The following is a 17,081-nucleotide window of genomic DNA, read 5'->3' as shown; positions in this document are numbered from 1 at the left end:
GTGTGTGTATATATATATATCAGTTTTAAGATTATATAATTGTTCTAAAAATTTAATGGAATTGCATCAAATCTATAGATCACTTTGGGAAAATGGACATTATTACTATATTGAGTCTTTCAGTCCATTAACATATCTCACCATTCATTTAAATCTTATTTGATGTATGCTATCAAGTTTTATAGTTTTAAGCTGCAGATCCTAAATATATTTTGTTACACTGATAAATGAATATTACTGTTTTGGGAGTACTGATAATTTAATTTGGGTTTCCAAATGTACATGGCTTATATATAGAAATTTACTTGATATATGCTCTTGATCTTGAATACTGTGAAGTTGCTAAATCACTATTAGTTGTAGGGATTTTGTGTATTTTTCTTGAAATTTTACATGTAGACCCTAATGTTAATGTTGTTTGTGAATAAGAATGGGTTTGTTTCTTTCCTTCTAATCATGATGACTTTTAATTTCTGTCAACACTTTCTGGGAGATACAGTATAATGAATATGATTGGTGAGAGTAGGAACATCTTTGCCTGTTCCTGATCTTATCAAGAAAAATTAGTATTTAAACATAATGTTATCTGTAAGTTTTTTGTTTATCTCCTTTTTCAAATTGAGGATTCTCTTCTATTCTTAATTTATTAAGAGTTTTTATCATAAAAGTATCATGAAATTTAAAAGCATTTTTCTTCCATTTATTGATATGATCATATGGACTTTCTAATTTAGATTACTAATATAGCAGATTACATTGATTAATGTCTAGATATTTAACCAGTCTTACATTTCCAAGACAAACTTCCTGGTGTTCATGAGGGATTAGTTTGTATGTTAAAAAAAAGATTTTACTGTTTTTGTCTCATTTCAATATCAAGGTAATAAAATTTTATAAAATAAGTTCGAAAATGTTTTCTGTTTTCTGAAAGAGATTGTGTAGAGCTGATGTTATTTCTTCTTTAAAATCTGGTAAAATTCACCAGCAAAATTATTTAGATCTGGTGATAGTTTTCTTGAAAATTTTTAAATTATAAATATAATTTTATTAATAGTTATGGAAATACTGTTATTTATTTCAAATTGTGAGTTTTTGGTAAATTGAGTTTGTTGAGGGATTAATAAATCTCATCTAAATTGATGAATTTATATTCATAGTAGCTATTTTCTTTTTAATGTAATGGAAAAGTAATGAAATGATACTATCTTTCATTTCTGATACAGGTAAATTGTATCTTCTCTCTTTTTTATGGTTGATATTGCTAGATATTTATTCTATTTCTATTTAATGAATCAGCTTTTATCTTTATTATTACTTCTCTTTTTCTGGTTTCTTTACATGGAAGGTCAGAATATTAACATGAGATCAGTATTCTTTTAAAAAAATATTCACTACTATACATTTTTCTTTAAACACTACTTTATCAGCATCATAAAATTTTTTCTATTATATATATAGATTTTTCAGTTTAAAATAGTTTTAATTTTTCTTGGGATTTCTCTTTAACCAATGCGTTATTTAAAAGTTTTTTTTTTTTTTTTTTAATGACCAAAGACAAAGTCTACCTTTGTTAATTCTACATATGTATTTGTAAAAAAATATATGTGTTCTGCTGTGGTTGGAAAGAATATTCTGTGAATGTCAATTAGATCCAGTTGCTGAATGGTTTAATTCATTTCTTATATATTCTTTGTTGAGTTTCTGTTTACTCTTTCTTACTGAGATAGAAATTGTTATGGGTTTGATTGTGTCCCACCAAAATGATCTGTCTAAGTCCTAAACCCCTGTATCACAGACTGCGATGTTATTTAGAAATAGAGCCATTGCAGATAGACTTAATTAGGATGAGGTTACACCAGATAAGGTAGATCCCTAATCCAATGTGACTAGTGTTCTTTTAAAAAGGAAAATTTGGTCATACACACAGGGAGAATCCCATGTAAAGAGATCAGAAGCCAAGGAATGCCAAAGACTGCCAGCACATCCCCAGAAGCTAGGGGACAGGGATGGAACATACTTTTGTTCATAGCCAGCAGAAGGAACCAACCCCATCAATACCTTAGTTTTAGACTTCTAGACTCCAGAAATGTGAAACAATAAATCTGTTTCGATCACCCAGTTTGTAGTACTTTGTTATGCTAGCCCTAAGAAAGTATACAGATATGTTGATATCTCTAATTAAAATTGTAGATTTTTATATCTTCTTTCAGTTCTGTAAGTCATTGCTTCATGTGGTCTTAAGATCTGTTGTTACATTTATACATGTTTAGAATTGCCATATTTTCTTGGTGAATTAATCTTGGTTGCAAGTAAATGTTGAATTGCTTCTCTCATTGTTTTCATGGTTCTCTCTGTCTTTGTCTTCAATAGTTTGATTTTGATATATCCTACTTTCTACTTGAGCAGAGTTTCAAGGATTAGCTCAAGATGAGGGCTTAGGACCTTCTCAGATCTTTTCTGCAGATTCATATAGCCCTGAGCATGTACTCTTATGTTTACATGTGATCTTCTATATTCCCAGTAATAAGTTGGAGCATCAAAGCCACCATGGTCATTTCATTCTCTAGCATTGTTTTTAAAGACTTTTTGGGGTGTTATTCACTTCCGTGTAACTGTTGTTCACTTCCTCAGGAAGCCATGCATTTTATCAATTTCATCTAATTGCTTTTAACAAATGCCCCCAGGAGAAAAGCCTGTTCACATTGGAAGATCCCTGAGTCAGGTCATGAAAAAAAGCCTCGTAAGGGGGGATTTCCAAGGCACCACCTGAAAGGTCAAATTACCTTGAGAAAGAAGTTTGGAAAGAGCTTGAGTCCTATTCTACCCTCTTCAGTATTTGCCATGAGGCTGGTTTTTATTGTGATTGCCTTTGTTTTCAAGGCAATCAACTGCCAAGCTGGAGAGAGGTGGATGGGAATAGGGCAACTTAAAATACCGCAAAACTTGCTGTTTGTTCTTACTGAGATTTAGCCTTTTTTTTTTTTTTTTATCTAGGACAAACACTCCCTGGGTACTGCCGATTTTGGTTAATTTCCAGCATTCTGAAAAGTTAATTATTACAGTTTTACCACTTTTCTCATTGCATTTATGGAGAAAATAATTATGAGAGTTCCTCATTCTGCCATTTTTACTAATGTCACCTCCAGTTTTCTTTCCATTAAAAATATTTGTATGATATAACTTTATCCATCTTTTTCTGTTTTAGATCACATACAATTTCTGTCATAGATCACATACAATTATCTGAGGTCCTTTAAGCCATTCTGACAATCTACATCTTTTAATTGGTTTATTTTAAATGTTTATATTTATTATAACATATTTAAAATTATTTGTTTTGCAAATTTTTCTCTATATTCTGAATCTTTTTCCTCTTTTTTTGTTTTCTTGCATGTTATTTGTATATTATATGGTATTTTAGTTTATTTTATCAATTTTTACTAGCTTTATATATTTGCACCTATGTGAGTGTGTGTCGAGTTCTACATTCACCTCAAATTGACTATAGAAAACTGTCACAATATAGGTTTATTTTTCCCTCTCTCTTTATGTTGTAATTATAAGATAATTATAATTACAACATAAAGAGAGAGGGAAAAATACACATATAATATTATATGTATATGCATACATATATATGTAAAATACACATATATATGTAAGATACACATATAATATTATATGTATATGCATACATATATATGTAAAATATCTACTTGAATTTAAAACTTCACCAGAAAATTTTATTTTTTTTGGCCTTAATGATCAAACGCCTTATAAAAAATTAGGAGAAGAATAATGTATTATATTGTTTGGAATTTCACCATTTGCGTGTGTTCCTTCCTACTTGATGTTCCAGATTTTCTTCTGATATCATTTTCCTTCTGTTAAAGAATGTTCTTTACCAAGACTTTAAGAGCAAGTTTGCTAAAAACAAATTCTTAGTTTTCCTTTACCAGCGAATGTTCTTTTACCTTCATTCATGAATGATGTTTTTTCTGGCTATAGAATTCTGAGTTGATAGTTTTGTTTTGTTTTCAGCACTTTAAAAATATTTTTCGTAAGGAATATAAAGGTCTAATCATTACGTTATATACCTGAAACTAATCTAATATTGTGTATCGACTATAGTTAAAAATAAAGAAAACACTTTTCCACTTCTTACTGGCCTTCATGATTTCTAATGAGAAGACACAATTATTTGTATTGTTGTTCTTCTACCAATAATGCCATTTTTTTTCTGACTTATTTCAATGTTTTTCTTTGTTTTACCTTTTAGCAGTTTTATTATATTTCTGGTCATACATTTCTTTGTTTTTGTCCTGTTTAAGTTTGACTTCAAGATATTTACAGTTGTTTGTTGGAGTACTTTTATCATAGCTCTTTTAAAATTTTTGTAGCTTAATTCTACAATTTGTTTTTTCACAGCATTGGCATCTGTTGATTGTCTTTTCCCATATGAGTTGAGATTGTCCTGGTTCTCCACATGCCAAGTGATTTTGGATTGTATCCTGGATACTTAAAAAGTTGTGTTATCAGTCTCTGAGCCTTGTTTATATGCTGTAAAAAATATTTATTTTTTTAAAAGAAATTAACATGATTAGTTTAAGACTAAGTTCCAGCCATCCTTCTATGGGCAGTGGGTTCAAATCTTTCAGAGTGGTGTTCAAATCTTTCAAATTCAATTTGGATCTATCCCAAGTGTCAACCACTAATTGATTAGTCTGGGGTCTGGGCTGTGGTCTTACTGTTAATTGAATTCTCACATATTTTGTCACAATGATTAGAATCAGATCTGTTCGTGCACAGCTTGGAGGCGAGCAGATACGTTTATAAACAACTTCATAGAATTGTTTTCTGAGCTCCTCCCTCATGATCTCCCTAGTAATCTGTAGGTTCTGGAGTTCTCTTTGATCCTCTGACCAATCATCAGAAGATCTGGTTTCTCTCCTATGCTGTGCCCTTTTGAGGCTGTGTTTACATCTGGGCTCAGAGAGAGAGAGCAAAAGAGATTGAAAGCATCAAGAGTTTGCTACCTCCTAGGCATCACAGCTCCCTTCATCAGAGAGAAAGACTTCCTTTCTTCTTAGTTGTGGCCCCAGTGGACTTCCCTTGCTGCTACAGTTACTGATATCACTGGATTGCTTGGGGGCTGGTGCACAATAGATTGATAAAATTTTTTTAAAATATGAGAAAAAGAAAGACAAACAAAACAAAAATGAAGGATATCTGTACTGTTCTGAATGTTAGATGTTTCTTTTCTTACTCTTCAAACCAGAACTAGAAGCCTTCTCCTGGAGCTCTCTGGCTTGTGCATAGTGCCCACCACTGGCTTTGGATTGCCTTAAGATTAGGTTGGAGAATACTAGAGGAAAATTGAAATGGTAAATTCACTGTCAGTTCTTGGGTATTTCATTTCTCCCTTAGTATGCTTTGTACTCTTCACTTTTTGGAGTTATCATATAGTAGCTCCATACATCTATGCAAGTTTTATAGTTCTATTCTATGTCATAGACAGAGTGCTTACATCATCTTACCTGGAAAAATAGCCCCAAAAGACTTTTCTTTAATGTACTTGTGTGACTGTATATTTTTAAAATATTTACTGAGAGGCATCAGAGTGATTTTTATGTACATTAGTTTCTAACCCAGACTGTTTTAGTTCACATGCTAACCCTACTACTTACTAGCTGTAGATAATATACAAATTATTTGAAATTTTTCTGCCTGTCTTCTCATCTTTTAAAAAAAATAGCAATAATAATATCTCTTTTTCAGTAAGTTACTTAGTTTATATATGTAAGTGCTTATAATAGTTCTTGGCACATAGAGAACATCACGTATGTTTTGCTGTTATAGTTGTGAACAAAAGTGTAGTTTCTAACACTCTACCTTCATTGTACAATCTAAAGAATACCTACTAATCTATACATTAGAAATATTAGGATATATGTGAAATCACTATGTTTGTTTCAGACTTTGTAAAGATACAGATTATCTCTTTCTGGGTTAGGTTGTCACTTTCCCTTTTATACTCACTATTTTCTTCAGTGTATTATATCAAATTATCCTGTGAAGATGCAATACTCATGACTTGGTCTGAGTACTGAAGCAATTAAATCACATAATCAAAAAGCTAATTTCATCACACTTTGAGAAGGTTATTAATTGTCGATATATATATATTGGAGAAGTCAAATATTGGGCAAAAGGTATGGGCTAATAGTCATACATCAGCCAGGATTCAAAGGGAAACTTAAAATCAGACTTCCTCAGGATGAAGATAACGATCAGAAGATTGATACTATAATGTGGGGGGTAGGGAGAGAACAGATCACCTCTCACATTTCCTCCTCTACTCAGGGTAGATCACTAAGAGTATACTTTAGAGGTTGCAGAGAATTATTACAGATTTTTTTCCCAATAATATCTGCAGAAATGTAAGCCAAAAATCATAATGGATATATTTTTATACTTGCTGCCTAGACAAAACAAGAATGTAACATAATTCTGTTTGAAGGATATTCTTGTGTCTATCTTAGAGAAAAGTTTATTGTGGTCTTAGAAAAGTTTATGATCTCTGATCAAGTCAGAACTCGCATGTGTGTGTGTGTGTGTTTGTTTGTGTGTGTGTGTGTGTGTGTGTGTGTGTGTGGTGTGTATAATATTATTAATTGAATGTTTGAGTCCTTATCTGTTTTGGAGCTATTTGTTGTTCAATGAGATAAATGGGTTAAAAATTACTATTTATATTTTTAAAGACTTAAAGAACCTTTATATATAAGAACAATGTTCTAGACAATAGCTGAATAAGACATTTCTAATAAAAGGCATAATCATGTGCTCTGTACCTGGAATGCCAGTTTTTCAGTAACTGCTATATATAAACACCCTATAATGAGCTGATAAGTAGTTAACAATCATTACAATGTAAAATATCAATAAATTTAACGTCTTAAAGTTTTGGTTTAAAATAAGAAACAAACAAACAAACAAAAACTTTAGATTCAGGTGCTTAAAAACAGGACCTCAACTGACAAGCAGAAAGGAAATTTTGGTTCTCATGGAATAGAGCATCCAGAGGCAATGCTGTGTTTTTGCATGGCCAGAATCAGAGCTCCGTGATGTCATCACAACGAGATTTCTTTTATGCTCTGCCTCCATCGGGAGGTCTCAGGCTCTGTGTGGAAGCAATCAGTGCCAAGAAAGTATGTGTGGGTGAAGGAGGGGTGGCCAGTGAAGCAGTCTACCCTCATGGGAAGACTATTTTATCATTGACATTTTCAAAATTGCCAGCAATTGTGATATAAAAGGGACTTTTTAAGTAGATTTTACCATTATTTTAAGTCTACATACAATGCATACCTGACTACCTGGTCCCAGGATGACAAGCACTGTCTTCACAGTTCCCACAGTATATGGAAGGGAGATGGCAGCAGCAATTCCATCCTCTATATCCTTGCATGAAGTCATACACCTGTTTTCCTCCCAGGCATCGTAGGGAACTCCAACTGTGTCTTAATCCCTCTGACTGGGGATCAACATATCTTCGAACCAATGCCTGTGGCTAGGAGAATATTCCTCAGTGATTGACTTAAGCCAGTCAGAATACAACCTAACTCTATACATACTGTAAGCAAAGGAAATGTTGTCTTATACTAAAAGAAGGAAGGATGGATGCTGGACAGTTTGCAAAGTAGAATTTTGACCTTCTTTCCTTTGAACCCTCTTTTATACTATGACTTACACCAGAAGATCATATGTTTGAATCACACTTCTGTCAAAGAGAAACAAATAAAAAACAACCCAGTCCTCAGAACATGTGTCACTTATTACATCTATCTATGCTAACTTTGTGACCAATAATAAGCATGGAATTGTAAGTGAGTTCTATGTTTGCATCTGCATATGGATAAATGTATGAACTTCTGTTCATTATTTATTTTTCTCGACAGGTTGAATCACAACCATAAAACACATAAAATGCATCCTTGAGAAGTAATGACATAATTGATTTTAGACCTTTTATATGTATCCTGTCAAGGTATCCATCTTTTCCCATATGGTTTCTGTAAAATAAAATAATAAAGTAAAATAAGTAAGATAAAGTAAACATTAATAAAATAAAGGAATTGTACAGTATTTACCATTTATTGCTTGATTAATCCTAGCAAGCCTGATTTGACAGTTATGAACTATACCAGAAATTGTCAATCTATGGTTTATGGATCAAATCTAACCCACTGCTTTTTTTGTAAATATAATCTTACTGAATAACAGCTCATTTATTTACAGCTGGTTTATAGTGCTTTTACCCTACAATGGCTCGAAAGATCTAAAACATTATAATCTTTTACAGAAAAAAGTTTTCTAACACCTGGGCTGTACTAATGGCTTATAATTATTGAGTACTTGCTGTTTTCCAGCCACTAAGATAAATGGTCTAAATGCACGGTACAATTTGATTCTTGTAACAATCTTATTAGGCCTTACTATAATCATTCCAGAGATGAGCAAAACAGAAATAGAGACATAAATAAGTAGCCCAGTCTCAATCATCATCATCCATAGTGAGCCAACTGGAAACTGTATATATATATATAAAGCCAATTCACTTATCCACTGCTTCCTCACATTCTGAATATTTCTAATTTGTACTAGGTACAAAAATAAGAAAATTAACTTAGGAAGTATGGAGCAATGTAAAGAGCTTTTGAATTGGGAAACAGGAACCAAGCCTCCAGGTCTGGTCTTGCCATTAGTTAGCTATAAGGATAAGGAAATCACTTCAAATTTCCAGTCGTCAGCTTTTTCATGAATGAAAAGAGGCAGTACTATGAGATGGTGATTGTTCTCTTTTAGTTCTTAATATCTAAGATGCTATAGTGTCTAAAAACAACAACAACAACAAAATTCCTATTTATAAAGAATAAAATAGATTCGATATAATCTAAAAATTTGCTCCAAAAATCTATATGAAGGAAATAGTTGCATGACAAGGAAATATATTGACTAAAATTGAACTGGTTCATATATAGATGTTGATTATTTAATAAGTTGTCATAAAAACAGATCTGAATAATTGATTTAGGGCAAATCTAGAATGAGTGTCAGAATACACTGAAAATGTATAATAAGAATTATGTGTTCTTCTACTCATATTCCTCTAGCTTTACTGAATTTTATATACTATCATAAATATATATATTTTAATTTTAAAAGGATATAACATGAAAAATTCAGTTAAGCGTCCACAGTGTTAAATAGGAGAATTATGTTCCTTCTTAAAATAATGTTGTGCATTTCCTGTAGATGTCATTCGGAATGCAAAAAATTCCCTGGTTTAGGTGCCTAAATTTTAGGGATTTTGTGCAACTACGAAGGAGCACATTCTTTCTATTAACTGGTCCTTGCTTTTGAGGAGCATGAGGAAGTTTACCTTCACAACATATCCTCTCAATACTTCTCAAACTCGATAGCTAATTTCAATGAATGTTAACTAGAATTCTCGTCTTTTTTTTTAATTTTAATTTTTTTATTATGGTGACATTGGTTAACAAAATCTAGTAAGTTTCAGAAATACAATTTAACAGTAAGGCATATATAGATATATATATTGAAATATATGCAATATATATATGTGTGTGTATATATATATTGCATTGTATATTCACCATTTATAGTTAGATTTCTTTCTGTCTCCACATATTTGATCCCTTTTACCCCATCTACTTCTTTCTTTCCCCCTATCCCCGACTCTCTGGTGACCATTAGTCTATTGTCCATGTCCATGAGTCCCTGCTTGTTTGTTCTGTTTGTTTGTTGCTTTTAGGTTTATATCCCACATATAAGTGATATCATGTGGTTTTCAACTTTTTCTATTTGGCTTATTTCACTTAACATGATTATCTTATTTCACTTAATATGATTATCTTATTTCGCTTAATATGATTATCTTATTTCGCTTAGCATGATTATCTCAAGGTCTATCCACATTGTTGCAAATAGCAGTACTGGAGTTTTGGTGGAAGTTCATATGTGCAGAAACCACACTTGGTTTCTAAGACATAGATCCGTGTGTGTGTGTGTGTGTGTGTGTGTGTGTGTGCACGCGCACACGTGCACACACATCTGTGCACATGTGCATGCATATGTATGATAGGTGAATGTGCCATCAATTTTTTTCTAACATATTAAATGAAAAAGACACATGTTTTAAGAGTCTAGAAAAATGAAGTTGAAAAATATTTGTGCAAGTTAGCCATTCTCCTGAACTCTGCTGAATTTCATCACACAGAAAACATCATAGAAACTCCTAGTGAGTAAAGACCCTATGGTCATAGTCTTTGGCAAAAGTTGGCTCCTAATCTTTACTTAGCCTCTATAATTATAAAACAGACATTCAATTTATTCAAATATTAAACTTGTATTCATTACAGTGGTGGTCGTCATATTTGTGTGGTATGGGTGGGGCGAGTGTGAGCATGTGTGCTTGTGTTTATATTTCCAAGGAACATGTATGTAAAAACATAGTGCAATGGCCAAGATCAGATCAGCCTGTTCAGTACAGACCAAATGACATGACTAGAAATAAGTAAAAATATCTGAAATAATTAATAGTGTTATTCTCTGATTCAATGTGTGCCCGTGTGTGTTTATTGTTTTTCTTATTTTTCTATTATTTTATCAATCCACTTTTAAATCTCTTTTAATAATAATCATACTGTCTTATAAGTACTAGTCTTCAAAAGAAGTAGTATTTCCTAAAACTTCTAATGAACATTTATTTTTAGAAAGGATTTTATTTCAAATTTCTGAAACATTTATATAATAAATCATCAAAAAATATAAAATTACATCATCTGGTTATATTTATGTTCATGAATATAATGTGACTTTTTTCGCTTCATATAGGTCTGTGCTGCTGTCAACCTCAACCTTTCCAAGCGACATTTTCATTTAGAATCTTATCATTTTATAATTATTACTTTTCAGAACTCCCAGAGAGTGAACAAAAGCTTCCTCTTTGTATTTCCATTGTAATGTTTCTTTGAAGAACAAATTAAATTTCAACCTCAGCCAAAATAAACTTTTAAATGGCAAAATAAACCTAGAATTATGTGAAAAAAAATCTAGGGAAAACTGACTCTGGATATCATAAGTTCAGGTGTATTTAAGATAATTTACTACCATGTTTTCTTTTCTTTGTGCAAGGCTGTGGCGCCATATGCTCCCTTTGTAGTAGAAAAGGGAGGAAAGAGCTAAGATCTGAAAAACATTACTACAGAATGAGCTGAGGACACTAGTTAGTATATCATTCTATTCTGTCCTAAGAACAAAGACACAAAGCTGAATTTTCTTTCTCAGCTTAACTCTCATCTATCTTTTTTACATACCCTTTTCCTATTAATGTCAATGATGTGAGGGCATATGGAGGAGTCTATAGTCTGAATCTACATAGTTAACTGCATTGACTCAATGTACCAATAAAAAAATTAACAACTCTTTTGGTATATGGGGCCTTTCACCTAAGCTTCTCCCAAGTATCTTGACCTTAGGGAAACAAAACAGACAATTTCATTTGCCACACAGAGTTGATATGTCAAACGGACTTAAGTGCTTTGAATTTATTAAAGTTATGATTTGACTTTCACATAAAATCACTCAGAAAGCTCACTTGGATCTGTCTCTGTAATTTGCCATATTGGAGAGACTTTTTTTCCACACAGTTCACCATATTGCTAAAATAAATTGCCTTCCCTCTTTCTTTGTTTTGGCTTCCCCTGTGTTTCTTTTGATTTTTTTTTTTTTTTTTTCTGTTTATTTCTCCTATCTTTCTTCTTGCTTCTGGATTCTTACCTTCCCTCCTGCTGAGTATAAACACACCTTAAGGCTGTACCGCTGCTCAATTAAAGCAAGAAATAAAAGCAAAACTATTTAAACAATGAAGCTACTGAATTTTTACTATAGGAATAACGGAAATGCTTTCATATATGCTCAAAATTTTCTGAACAAAGTAAGTGCATTGTGAAATATTTTCTTTGTAACAACACTGGGCAAATTTTCCCTTAAAGGAGTCTGGGTATTCCCTAATTTGGTAAGATTTTTTAACTCTACCACAGTATCTGACATAGTATTATTTCTTGTTTTTAATTGGCTCTTCGTTTTACTAAACACTAACATTTAATCAGTTTATACTATTCATTGCTTTTACAAAGGTTTTTTTTTTTCTCTTTGCATTTTAATTTCTTTACCCATTCTGTCCTAGTCTTCCTTTCCTTATTATCTTTTCATAACTTTTCAGATTTTCAGTTTTTGACATGTTAAATGGATATGCACATACACACATATACAAACTAATCTGAAGGGTTAAGAGAAGTGTTGGTGTTATCCCAAAGCTGCTATGCTGATAAAATGTTCTGGTATCTTTGTGTTAATATCAGTAAATGAAAAGTGATTAGGTTGACACTGAGTGCTGTATCTAAGGTTTAGTGAACATTTTAATGTTCATTAAAATAAGGAAATTTTGTGGTCAGTGGAAGAGCCCAGGATATGAATTCTCATTTGGACAATAACGAAATAAAAATGATGCTTTAATTTTCATATGTTGGCATATTTTTATCTTTGTGTCAAGATTATCAGCAGCTCTTTATTCTATTTATAGAGAATCTGGAAACCAAAGAGGAAAGAGTTGTTCGAGGACAGTTGCTTGGTAGCTTTTAGAACTTGATTAAAAGTTTAGGAGTCCTGATGTCAAGGCCCTGACTTTTCTCATCCTACTTTGTGGACTTTTGGGTTTGAGAGCCAGTGAGTTGCAATAGAGTTTGATGACCTAGCACTGAGTCTCTGAGGTCAGATAAGTTTGGATTAATATTTAATTTTCCCCATTGTTTAGCTGTGTAACATAGATAGGATAAGTTACACAGTATCTCTTAACATCTCAGTTTTCTGGACTGTAAAGTGGGGAAAATAATGGTATATACTTTCTCTCTCTCTCCTCCCTCATATATATATACACATATATATGTGTATATATCTGTGTGTGTGTGTGTATACATACACACACAGGACTACAGATGTGTATATATCTGTGTGTATATATATATATACACACATACACACATACACACACACACACACACACACACACATACACACACATACACACAGAGAAAGAAAGAATTTTGGGGGGCTAAAATCCATAGGGTACTCATTGACTAGAGACTTGGGAAAAAGTTGAAGTTACAGTCTTGAGCCTCAAATCTATAGGGCAGTCCAAAACACTAGAAACTCAGGAAGGATATTTATAATACAGTCCTGAGGCAGAATTCCTTCTTACCTGGAAAATCTCAGTTTTTGCTCTTAAGATCTTCAACTGGCTAAACATGTAGAATAGAGATTAACCCAACAACTGAACACCATAGCCTGGCCAAGTTAACACATGAAACTAAACACATGTTTTGGTGTAGAACACCAGTTAATTTGTATGGAAATTACAGCACTTTGGAGGGGCAGAAATTATAAATCATCCTCTCTAGGCAAGCCCAGGGTGTCTCAATCCACTATCCTAGGACTCTTACTACAGATTATCAAAGCTATTAAGAACTCCGCTATTTAGACTGCTCTGCTCTGCCACTTACAACCATGTGAGCTTTGGCAATTTGCTAATTCCTATGTGGCTCAGGCTCCTTAACAAAGAGGGTGCTAATCATACTTTCCTCATAGTGGGAGGGAGTTTGTTGGGAGTTAGGAAGGTATTATGTTAAATCCCAAGAACTAATGCCTGGTATACACTAGTACTCCGTACAAGTTAGCTACTTGCATTATTTCGTCTGGTCTTCAATATCCATGTGATTGGCTTATTACTAGTATAACAAGATAATTTTTTCAAAACTGGAACATATTCGAGAACGAAAGAGAAGTTTATGACTGTTTACTCTGGTAAAGCAAACTTGGACTAGTGTCCAGGGAAAACCAGGCCATATGGTTAATCTAGCCATACTGAAATTTGCTATGTATCTCCTTCAGAGTTGAAAGTGCTTAATACATTGAGTTTCTTAACTCTTTGAAGTTTTTTTTTTTTCTTTTTTTTTCACAACTAGTTAGTTACCGCATATAGTTTGATTCTGGCACCTAAATTGGACACAACTGCCTTAGGCAGACTCTGTTCACTTCTTGTGGGTAGGTGGTGTTAGAGAAAATTTAATTTTTCCTGAGAGTCCCTGCAGATGGAATTTAGCTAGTTTTATGACATTAAATTTAATTTCTTGCTGCTATTATTCAATATGTAAGTTTGCCCACATGGAGGGTGGGTCTGTAGCCAGGTTCAATCACTAAGTGCATGATATTCATAGTTATCTCTATTTTTTCTATAAGCAAGACAGTTTCTACCTCAGGAATTCCATGTTGCCATGACAAAACTATGGCATGCTTTAACCATATGACATATAGAATAGAGATAGTATGGAAGAAGTATAACCCATTTTATAAATGATACATATTTTATTTAATTGTTCATATAGTTAATGCTCTTTGTTCTAATTGACCTCCTTTTGTCCCCACTCTAATTTTATGGAAATACTAAATTTTTGTCACTTTTGCCTTTCCTGACATGACAGGATATCACTGGTAGCATCTGTAGCACCAAATTCCAAGTTTTCTAAGAGCAGTCCAAAAGGAATGAATAGTGTACTGGTCAGGGTTCAGTCAGAGGACTGGATCCACTAAAAGTGATAGCAAATATGGAATTTAGTCAAGCGATTAAACTTTACACAATTCTGATGAGCAGTCAATATAAGCCTGCCATACCAGCATCTGGAGATGGGCCTAAGGTCAGCAAAGTTATCGGCTGGAAAGGGCAAATAGACATAAAGTCAGAGGAACCAAAGAATAACAGGAACCTGTGAGGGAAACTGGAACCACACCTGTCTTTCACTGCCTACAGTATCAATGATGCAGGTGATCTGAAGGGTCAGCTGGCACCCCTTCTGCACATGTGCCTAGAGCTCTGGGGAGTTGAAGGAAGAGATCCAGTAAGGCTGGCCACAGTCTACAACAAAGTGAGAGAGAATACCAGCGACCGTTTAAGTGAGTGGCAACAAGGCCTTCTCTACAAAGACTTAGACCGTATAAAATGCCTGCTTCTTCACTTCTGCCTTGTAAATTTTATACCAATTTTTCTTGTGGCCAACTCTTTCCTATAGGAAAAGAAATTCTGGAAAATTAAGTTCTAGCTAAGCTAAGTGAACATTGGATAAAGATATCACAAATGGTTTTGATAAGTTTCTCACAGCTAAATACAAATTGGAAACTGCTTAAGTAGTCACCTTTTTGTAACCATTCTTATTCCTCTGCCTTTGGAGGCTCTGCTATCATGGAGTCTTTTGTGGCCATTCTTAGTGACCTGCTCATTGTTGTACAATATTTCATCAATTTAGGAAAATTAATCTGTTATCTTTTTAAAGATAGTCTGATCTTCAAAAGAAAATACTATGTTAGATATAAATCTCTATTTTGATGCTACACCTTATCACTTCTTTTCATATGAGACAATTTTTTCCTGAACCAATTTTATTAAAGAACCTGGCTTTGCCCATCTGCTTTAACTTGCATTACTATGACTAAAACTAAGGTGTTTATACCCTCTTCTCTTCATCTCTCGAATTTGGGCAAGTGGGCTTGGCCCTGAGAAATGTGAGAGAGGCCAATGCATATATAACCAGCTGCTTAAAGCTTTTAAAGACTATATTTTCTTTTTTTTTTTTTTTTTCTGTATTTCGGTTATGTTGAATTCAGGAATTTCACATGTAAAATATTTCCACTGAATATGAGAACCACCAATAGCCCCTAAGTGTTGATTTCTTGACATGTGAGTAAACCCTGCTTGTCTCAGAATCCCATTCTAGGGAATAGTACTCTACCCAACACTTTATTGATATGTGTTAACATGAGGTGGCTAGAATACTAGGCAGCTGTCTTTCTGAGCTTTCAAAGGAGCAGATTAAAAGTTGGAGCCAAGTTTGTTCATATTTGACCATTTTCACCTTGTGAAGTTGTGATGGAATTTACCACTATGCATTAGGTGGAAAATGTGAGTAATTGCCTTCACTTCAGTGAGTAAAATATATATTTTATTATCATTCTTAGAGTTGAGGAAATTATATTTTCTAGCTTTGTTGTACATAGATCAAAGAAGAGACTCTCATTTATGCCAGATTTCACTATATATTAAATGAGCTATTTTTGGCGAGATTATGAGGTAACCAAAAACTCTTTTTAGTTTAATTTTACCTTTAACTGAATTCAGATTGCTTTAACTGAAGAGTCAAAGGGCTTGACCTCTAATTCATTAACATAATCAGAAGCACATGTAAGCTACTGGCTGCCAATCTGTTTTTGAGTCTGTGACTACAGGATACACACAGCAGTCTTAGAGGTTTTACTTAGTGGTACTCTCGGGGTATTCTTGAGGGGAGGGAGTGGGGAGGAAAAAGAAAGAAAGAAAAAAAAAAGGAAAGAAAGAGAAAGAAATGCCGTATAGTTTGCATACAAATTGGAACTCAACTTTTTATAAAGTTGAGTAAATTGTTTCTTAGGTGGAGAAATTATGGTAATACATCTTCCTTGCTTTCACAAATATCCATCCCTAGATATTTTATTTATTTTATAGTTCCTGAAAATTCCAGTGGCAGGTGATCATAATAGCACCTCATGAGACAAGCTCTCTTGTGGTGTATTAGTTCTCCGAGCAAATTAACTTTTGGTAAGAATTTAAATAGGAGAAGAGGAGAATATAGTGCTACAAATTTGCCTCCTGACATATCTATAAAGGTTAGGAGAGCAGAAGAAAAATCTTTTGATGAGCTGAAAGAAGAGTACATAAAAGTGGGTGACGCCGAGCACTGTCTGATCCTTAGGGACTCTACCTTAGGAGGATTTTTGTGAATGCCCTCCTTTTCCAGCTTACATTTTCACTTTGAAAAATACAAGTCTCATTCTCGTAAAAGGAACAGAGATCAACACAAACCTTAGAGAAATAAATAAGATATAGTAGAATTCAGGTTTTTATTTTCTTTTTCTGT

This window comes from Pteropus vampyrus, unplaced genomic scaffold (assembly GCF_000151845.1).
Source record: "Pteropus vampyrus isolate Shadow unplaced genomic scaffold, Pvam_2.0 Scaffold17, whole genome shotgun sequence".
Lineage (NCBI taxonomy): Eukaryota > Metazoa > Chordata > Mammalia > Chiroptera > Pteropodidae > Pteropus > Pteropus vampyrus.
The sequence above is the reverse complement of the archived record's forward strand: the minus strand, read 5'-3'. Positions refer to the sequence as shown.